Genomic DNA, 10,000 nt, shown 5'->3' on the forward strand with positions numbered 1-10,000 from the left:
ACGCCGGTCATTCCGCTCTCGGACGATTCTCTCGTGCGCTTCGTCCAGTCGCGCAGCAGCTTCCCGCATCTCCGCGCTCGCACTGGTAGCTCGCTCCACATACCAGTCTTGCTGCAGGGCTGTGGTGATGCGCTTAGCCGCTTCACACACGCGACTCCAGTGCTGCTGGTCCTTCAACAAGTACTCCTGGATGTTGTCCGGAGTCACCGCCGCCACCAACCCCTCCTCCAGCAACTCACTGCGGACTTCCGCAAATCGCGGGCAGCTGAAGAAGGCGTGCTCCGCCGTTTCCGGTACCCCCGTGCATCTCACACAGTCAGGTGTTGGCGACAGATGCTTGGTGTGGAGGTAATCATGGAAGAAACCGTGGCCTGATAGTAACTGTGCCAGGTGAAACGTCATTTCACCGTGACGTCGGTTCTTCCATGACCCTATGTCCGGGAGCACTCGGTGGGTCCACCTCGTAAAGCGGCTTGTGGGCTCCAGCTCATCCCACTCCGCTTGCCATGCCTCGATAGTACTTCTTCGCTCTTCAGCTCGGATGACAGTGATGGGCATACCCGTGTCCTGCCGCCGCTGGTAACATCTGGCGTCCTCCTTCACCTGTAGCCAGATGGGGATAACCCCAGCAAGTACTGCTGCCACCTCACTCCGTACCGAGATGAAAGTGCGCGCCACCGGTCTCGCGTATAGGCCCTGAACGCGAGCCAACCTCCGCCGGCACTGCTGTAGATCGACTGCCGTGTGCCAGATTGGCGCCGCATACCGCATCGTCGAATCTACGACTGAGGCCAGCAATCGTCGCTTCGCACTTTTCGGGCCGCTGTGATTACACATCAGCCTGGAGATCGCCTGCGCAACCCTGGCTGCCTTCGCTGTAACGTAGTCCACATGTGGCCCCCAGGAAAGATGGTCCTCGAGCATTAAGCCGAGGTATTTGATGGTCCTGGTAGGCCATCTCTCCTGGCCTTCAATCGCAACTGGAAAGTTGGTGTTATAGCGCCGCATTGTGGAAACCAGCACGAGCTCAGTTTTCGCTGGGGCGAGCTCGAGATGGTGCGCCGTCATCCAGGCGCTTATCGCCGCTATCGCCGTCTCCGCCGCTTCCGCCGCCGCCTGTGGTGTGGTGCCTTTCGCCAAGACGACTAAATCGTCGGCGAAGCCCACCAGCTCCGTCCCCTGGGGCAACTCCAGTCGCAGCACGCCGTCATACATCACGTTCCACAGGGTGGGACCGAGAATCGATCCCTGTGGAACGCCCGCCGATGTTGATCGCCGCACCGGTCCCTCGCTGGTCTCGTACACTAGCTCTCGTTCTGAGAAATAACTCCTCAGAACTCTTTGAAGCGTTGCAGGGACACGCTTCTCCTGCAGAGCTAGTGCAATCGCCTGCCAACTCGCTGCGTTGAACGCGTTCCTGACATCCAATGCTGCCACCATCAGACATCTGGGATCCCGCGAGTTGGTGCGATGGAAGGACCGGGCTTGCTGGCCTAGTTCGACGACGCGCTGGATCGCCTGCACCGTTGATCTCCCACGACGAAAGCCATACTGGGATGGTGAGAGCAAGATGGCATTGCTCTCTTCCAGGTGGTCGTTGAGACGGTTGAGGATTAGCCTCTCGAACACCTTGGAAACCGCTCCCAGCATGAGCAGCGGGCGATACGAAGACGGGTCCCCAGCTGGCTTGCCTGGCTTGGCAATCAGCACCAACCGCGCCTTCTTCCATGGCCTCGGGAACTCGCCGCGCTGCAGAAGATCGCCGTAGACTCGCGCGAACACCTCCGGGTGCTGGCGCACTGCTTCCTTTAGCGCTGCATTTGGGATGCCGTCAAGTCCCGGAGCTTTTGACGACGCCATCCTCGTTGCGGCCATAATCACCTCCTCGCTGGTGATCGGTGATACATCCGCTTCGTCGTCCATCTCAATCGCTGGCCACTCGAACGGCGGATGTGTCGGGAATAGGGTGTCTACAATCGGCTGTAGAACTGCGCGATCAGTCTCAGGTGGTGTGCGACTGCGCAGTTTGGCCATCACCACCTTGTACCCCATCCCGAACACATCATCCTCCACGCTATCGATCAGCTCCTGCATGCATCGTTCCTTGCTGTGGAGGATTTCCTGCGCAAGCAGCCCGCGTTGCCGAAGAAGATCGGAAGATGCGACGGCTCGATCTTCAGGAGTGGTAGCCCGATGGCGTTGTCCCTCAGCGACTGCGCAGCACTCCCGCAACCGCTCGATCTCAGGCGTCCACCAGTACATCTTCGGCGAGACACGAAAGGTTGGCCCGGTGACTCGCTGCATGACCCCGTCACAAGCAGCAGTTAAGCCGACGAGCAGTTCGTCCGGAGTTGATGCGAGGCTGAAGCGGCTGTTTGAGAGCGCTATCTCAAAGCACTCGCGATCGAACTGTGCCGTCTTCCACCTCACTCCGGCGTGCCTTGCTAGGCCGCTGGTGTTGTGCAGCCCTCCTCGTCGCTGTAGCTGGTGTTGATGCTGCTGATGTCGTCCACTCTGGCTTGTTCGCCTACTTGGAATGGCTACGCTGAATGCGATGTACCTGTGGTCACTGCCAGAGTATTTGTTGACGATACTCCATTCACCCGGAACTGCGACGCTTGGCGAGGCAAAGCTCACGTCGATCACGCTTTCACGTGCGACTCCGTTGCCGGTGAACGTTGGCTCGCTTCCAAGGTTCAGCGTCAGCAGCCCGAGATGGTTGACCGTTCCCATCAGATTCTCGCCTCGCGATGTTGTGCGAGCGCTGCCCCATTCCTCGTTCCACGCATTAAAGTCGCCTGCTAGCACCGTTGCAGGATACCCGGCGAGCGCCATTTCTACTGCTTCCAAATAGTCGTCGAACTCCGCATTGCTGATGCTGGGCGGTGCGTAACAGCTGGCAAAGGCAACGCCCCCGATTGTTGCAACCACCAATCCCGAGGCTGCGCTTCCTCCAAGATGTTGAATGGGGTATTCGCCGGTTGCAACAATAGCCACGTTCTGCTGCTCGTCGATCGCCCATTTGATGTTGTCACGCGGAGGCCTGTACAGTTCGCTGGCGATGACAACATGCGCGCCAACCTCCTTCGCCGTCTGCAGCATAAGATCTTGAGCTGCACGGCTCCGCCCGAGATTGATCTGCAGGACTTTTAACGTCGGCAGGTCGGGTGACCTATCGAGTGCGGGCCCTTGCAAATCGCGCAACACGGCTCCTCCTGGCAATCCATCGCCAGATGGCTCGTCTTCCCGCATCGGATGCAGGCGTCCGATCGATCGATCGCGCTCTTGCACTTCACCTGCACGTGGCCGAGTTCCAGGCAACGGAAGCATCGTTGCAGCCAATCCTGTCGTTGCTGCACGCGGCTGACAGGACTCGAGGTGTACATCACCTTGATGTGCTGTCCTGCCAGCTTCTCCGCCGCCTTCTCGGAGACTCGAACCCAGGCCATCTTCGTCGAGTCGTTCATCGTGATCAGGCGAACCTCCTTCTCGCTGATGGGTTCCCCCGAAAGGGCTGTCAGCGCTTCCGCCACCTCCTTCACCGCCGCTAAAGGGTCGATATGATCTACTCGAACCTCGACTTTGTTGGTGATAAGTCTGCAACCGAGTGATGGAGTTGTTTTATCGCAGAATGCCTTCACTGCGTTAAACACCTCCAACGAGTTTGCGGATTCCGGCAAGCTCATAACCAATCGCGAGCGTGATGTTCGCCGTCCAATTCCGAGCACCTCAGACAGATGGGCCAGTTCTGTCGCCGAGCGAATCATCCGGTAGGCCTCCAAGTAGGCTTGACCCTCGCCTGGCGTGACTTCGATGGCGTCGGGACGATGTTTTGGCTGCCGATTAGTCACGTTTGTTGGAGCCTGCGCCTGCTGCTGGTTTTTGGACGCCGGCTGTGCTGCTGCTGTTTTCTGCTGCTGTGGTGGCTGCTTACGAGCCGGGCGCCGGACAACTTGCGCCCACGAGCCACCGTTATCGCCGATCGCATCCTCTGCAGCAGTAAGGGTGGGGAAGTCGCTGGATGGCTGCTGGCTTCGCTCACCCGTCTGCCGTTTCTGCTGCTGCTGTTGTTGCTGCTGCTGCTGCTGCTGCTGCTGCTGCTGCTGCTGCTGCTGCTGCTTCTGCTGCTGCTTCTGCTGCTGCTGCTGCTGCTGCTGCTGCTGCCGCTGCTTCTGCTGCTGCTGCTGTTGCTGTTTCGCCTGCTGCTGTTGCTGCTTCGCCTGCTGCTGCTGCTGCGACCCGGTGGCCGCCTGGCTGCGCTGTGCAACTGGTTGTAGTGGCGCGTCTGGAGAGGCATCTTGTTTGGCTGCAAGCTTCCGGATAAGCTCAGCCATCTCGCGAATTTCCTCCCGCAGTGCTTGCACTTCCTTCCAGTGCCGGCTGTCAGCTTCCTCCTTCGCCCGTTGAAGGTCCTTGATCATGTCAAGAAGCCCCTTGCGCTCATCCAGATTTGCCTGCAGCAACAGCCGAGTGCTTATAAGCTCATCGGACATTATCGCGAGCGTGTTCTCCAGCGATGCCAACGACGCCATAACAGGCGCCGCCTCAGGAGCCTCAGGAGCTGGCTTGTTGCTGGAAGTCGCCTTCGTCGCCTTCGTCGTACTGCTCGATGCTGTGCTGCTGCGAGTAAGCAACACTTTCGGCTCAGCGGTGAGTTTTTTCGCGCCCTCCATCATGGTAGTGTCCACGGACACCGTCCGAGGACGCAGTAATCTGCTCATACCTCACTCCGACGCCCTCTGGTGGTGAGGGTTTCTGCCGCAATAATGGAGAACCCAAAACACGCTTTTCCGAGCGTAACTCCCCCAAATGGCTTCCAATTGTCTCGAACCCAACGGCGATTTGGTGTGTGATGATGTTGTGCACAATCTTCCAGAAGAACTCGACGCTCGTTTCCCCCTCCTTCTTCCAGAAAAACAGGAAAAACCGTTTCAGACGTGGTTTTTCCCGCTCTGGGGGGGTGGTAGGTGGAAGTAGGGGGGCGGGATGGTGTTCCCCGCAATCCTCGTCTCAGGCTGCGTCGATAGAGGGGTCGCGTTGGGGGGTGCGGTCGGAAAATTGGGAAAACCCAGAAAACGCTTTTCCGGGCGTAACTCCCCCAAATGACGTCCAATCGTCTCGGACCCAACGGCGATTTGGTGTGTAATGATGTTGTGCACAACCTTGCCGAAGAACTCGACGCTCGTGTCCCCCTCCTTCTGCCAGAAAAACAGAAAAAACCGTTTAAGACGCGGTTTTTCCGCTCTGGGGGGGTGGTGGGTGGAGGTAGGGGGGCGGGATGGTGTTCCCCGCAATCCTCGTCTCAGGCTGCGTCGAAAGAGGGGTCGCGTTGGGGGGTGCGGTCGGAAAATTGGGAAAACCCAAAAAACGCTTTTCCGGGCGTAACTCCCCCAAATGACGTCCAATCGTCTCGGACCCAACGGCGATTTGGCGTGTGATGGTGTTGTCCACAACCTTGCCGAAGAACCCGACGCTCGTTTCCCCCTCCTTCTGCCAGAAAAACAGAAAAAACCGTTTTAGACGCGGTTTTTCCGCTCTGGGGGGGTGGTGGGTGGAGGTAGGGGGGCGGGATGATGTTCAGATGCTTCCTCTCTGCAAGCCGCGTCGATCGATACCCCACTCGGTGGGGTGCGGCGTATGATTCAGGCGACGGGGGGGGCCCGGAAAAACGCTATTTTCCAGGGGGGGTGGGGGAAAACCCTTGCGGGGGGGTATTCTTCGAGGTAAACGGACACCCCTCCCCGAACAAACCCCTATCGGGAGACGCCTGGTTTTCCCGCTACGCCCGGAAAACTCTTCTGCTGCACACTTTTCCGGCTGGAACGCCCCCTGGTGGTGGAAAACTGGTTGGGTTTTTGCGGGGGTGGGTGGGGGGCACCCGCCCGAACAATCCGTCCGAAGACCCCGATCGTCTATCTCCCCTCCTTCCCCGGGAAAACTCGGAAAAACCGTCTCCGGGGGGGGTTTATCCGCTCTGGGGGGCTGGTGGTGGGTGGTGGGGGGGCGGGGTGGCCACTTCCGAACTCCCCTCTTCGAGACGCGTCGATGGAGGGGTCGCACGCCTGGATCGGTGGACTGACCACCTGGTACACCAAGGGGGGGCAGAAAAGGCCCGCCGGGAACTCCAGGAAACCAGGGCGGACAACCCGTTCGAACACCGGGTGCCGGGTGTTCCGTCCGGAAGATTTTGAAATTCCAACCTCACTTTTAACCGACGCCAAAATTTCACACACACGCCGCCATTTTCGCGACACCGAAAACCGCGTGCTTTTTTGGGTGGAAATTTCCCCCGCCTATAACTCCGCGAGTTTTCCACGGATCCGCCTGGAATTTTCACAGCTTGTTCGCCTCCGGAAAACGCACAAACCACTATATGGCAGCTCTCTGCCAGCACTTATAGTTTGAGAGTTATAATCACTCAAAGTTTTGCACTTTAAACGTCCACAAAATGGCGTACTCCATGAAATCGTTAGTTCTGTCTTCACTGTTTGGTGCGTCTCAATAGCGCGCTTCTTTTGATACGTCACTTAAACAAATCGGTCCACTAATACGCGAGTTATTCCCGGAAAACCGTTCCCCGAAAAACTCCCCCAGTTTTCCGAATTTTCCGGAAAAATTCGGAGGGGGGGTTCAGGATGGCAATCGGGGGCCGGACACAAAAATCCACTGTCCTAACTACCGAATTTCCCGAGTTTTCACCACTTCACTTTTTCCTCGCGGAGCACAGCGTGGATGCGTCTGCACTGTTCGGCTGCTCGATCGCCACTACAGGGATAACTGGCTTGTGGTCGCCAAGCGTTCATAGCGACGTGACTTTTTGATCCTTCGATGTCGGCTCTTCCTATCATTGTGAAGCAAAATTCCCCAAGCGTAGGATTGTTCACCCTTTCAAGGGAACGTGAGCTGGGTTTAGACCGTCGTGAGACAGGTTAGTTTTACCCTACTGGTGTGTGCTAATACGTGCTATCGTAACGGAACTCCTGTGCAGTACGAGAGGAACCACAGGTACGGACCACTGGCTCAATACTAGTTCGACCGGACTTTGGTATGACGCTACGTCCGCTGGATTATGCCTGAACGCCTCTAAGGTCGTAACCAATCCGAGCTGATAGCGCTTCAAAACCTAATGGGCAATCGGAAGCTAGCGGGCCTAACAACCCTCCGAGATCCGCTGGAACTGCCTCTGCAGCCTGGCGCCTCATCCCCGCTTCATAGACTGGGCCGCATCGCGCGGGGTCGCACTGCACGTGTTAGTACCTGACCATAGGGAACGCCGGTGGCCGCCGACCTCGCCGACCGTGGACTTGACTAGTTTCGATGCCCACCGACCGCCCGCAAACGACGGGACTTCAGGCTAGGAGTTTCAAGTTGTAGAGATGCGTTCGCATCGATCCTCTCAGGCGACCTACGCCTGGTGGTGTTATGGTGGACGCAAGGCACGTCCTGGCCCGGTAGTATGTACAAGAAAATGTACAAGTCCGGGAATACGGGGTGCATCGTATGTAACGTTCGATGTACATATAAAGCCTGGTAGGTGTTGGGATTATATCTGCAACACGGGCATTATCGAAAGATGGTTAAGTGGAGTCACCCAATGGGTGCCGTGCGTTATAAGGTACGTAATGCACAGTAGAGATACATTGTCGGGAGGTGGAACCCGAAAATGTACAAGTCCGGGAATACGGGGTGCATCGTATGTAACGTTCGATGTACATATAAAGCCTGGTAGGTGTTGGGATTATATCTGCAACACGGGCATTATCGAAAGATGGTTAAGTGGAGTCACCCAATGGGTGCCGTGCGTTATAAGGTACGTAATGCACAGTAGAGATACATTGTCGGGAGGTGGAACCCGAAAAATGTACAAGTCCGGGAATACGGGGTGCATCGTATGTAACGTTCGATGTACATATAAAGCCTGGTAGGTGTTGGGATTATATCTGCAACACGGGCATTATCGAAAGATGGTTAAGTGGAGTCACCCAATGGGTGCCGTGCGTTATAAGGTACGTAATGCACAGTAGAGATACATTGTCGGGAGGTGGAACCCGAAAAATGTACAAGTCCGGGAATACGGGGTGCATCGTATGTAACGTTCGATGTACATATAAAGCCTGGTAGGTGTTGGGATTATATCTGCAACACGGGCATTATCGAAAGATGGTTAAGTGGAGTCACCCAATGGGTGCCGTGCGTTATAAGGTACGTAATGCACAGTAGAGATACATTGTCGGGAGGTGGAACCCGAAAAATGTACAAGTCCGGGAATACGGGGTGCATCGTATGTAACGTTCGATGTACATATAAAGCCTGGTAGGTGTTGGGATTATATCTGCAACACGGGCATTATCGAAAGATGGTTAAGTGGAGTCACCCAATGGGTGCCGTGCGTTATAAGGTACGTAATGCACAGTAGAGATACATTGTCGGGAGGTGGAACCCGAAAAATGTACAAGTCCGGGAATACGGAAAAGTTCCCCATGAAAGGCTGGGGATACAATTATTGATACAAATAATGTGCCTAAGGGTACATTTATTTTTCTAAGTCCCAGAAATCCGTCACTGAACATCACGACTTACAAACACATCTTCCCCCGGTCCTCCCATATACGGCACGGGGACAAGTATGAAGAATGAAAATCATGTGTGTATGGAACATATAATGTGCCTGAGAGCACATTTTTTTCTAAGTCCCAGAAATCCGTCACTGAACATCACGACTTACGAAACACATCTTCCCCCGGTCCTCCCATATACGGCACGGGGACAAGTATGAAGAATGAAAATCATGTGTGTATGAACATATAATGTGCCTGAGAGCACATTTTTTTTCTAAGTCCCAGAAATCCGTCACTGAACATCACGACTTACGAAGACATGTTCCCCCGGTCCTCCCATATACGGCACGGGGACAAGTATGAAGAATGAAAATCATGTGTGTATGAAACATATAATGTGCCTGAGAGCACATTTTTTTTCTAAGTCCCAGAAATCCGTCACTGAACATCACGACTTACGAAGACATGTTCCCCCGGTCCTCCCATATACGGCACGGGACAAGTATGAAGTATGAAAATTTTTGGTCACAGCGTGAAATCCCTCTAATGATCATGAAAATAGCATCGGATCACTTATCTGACCATAAAAAGTGAACCAAAACCCTATTTGGACAAACTTTTTGGTCCTATGAAAAAATTCACTTTTCATATATGTCATGGTCGAAAATTTTCTAAGTCCCAAAAAATCACTTATTCTCGAATATCTCGAAAACTACGTATCGGACAGGGGTCAACCAAGGTGTTTTAGAAAGGTCTTTACAAGCTCTATTTAATGAGCCATAGCGACTTTCAAGTGATTTTTTGACACTTTTTCGCATATCGGCATCCTTGGTTCCCATACTGGCCATAGGCCATAGGGCACCGAACGGCCAACTTTTGGTCCGGGGGTGAAATTTTTTTTCACGAGATTTTGATGAAAATGGCTTCGGAACGCGTTTCTAATAATGAAAAGTGAAACCAAACAGTATTTGCGAAGAAAAAATTGTCCTATGAAAAAATCACTTTTTCTTAGGGTACGGGTCAAAAATTTTCTAAGTCCCAAAAAATCACATTATTCTCGAATATCTCGAAAACTACTTATCGGACAGGGGTCAACCAAGGTGTTTTAGAAAGGTCTTTACAAGCTCTATTTAATGAGCCATAGCGACTTTCAAGTGATTTTTTGACACTTTTTCGCATATCGGCATCCTTGGTTCCCATACTGGCCATAGGCCATAGGGCACCGAACGGCCAACTTTTGGTCCGGGGGTGAAATTTTTTTTTCACGAGATTTTGATGAAAATGGCTTCGGAACGCGTTTCTAATAATGAAAAGTGAAACCAAACAGTATTTGCGAAGAAAAAATTGTCCTATGAAAAAATCACTTTTTCTTAGGGTACGGGTCAAAAATTTTCTAAGTCCCAAAAAATCACTTATTCTCGAATATCTCGAAAACTACGTAT

Source organism: Anopheles stephensi, unplaced genomic scaffold (assembly GCF_013141755.1).
Source record: "Anopheles stephensi strain Indian unplaced genomic scaffold, UCI_ANSTEP_V1.0 ucontig212, whole genome shotgun sequence".
NCBI classification, from domain to species: Eukaryota; Metazoa; Arthropoda; class Insecta; order Diptera; family Culicidae; genus Anopheles; species Anopheles stephensi.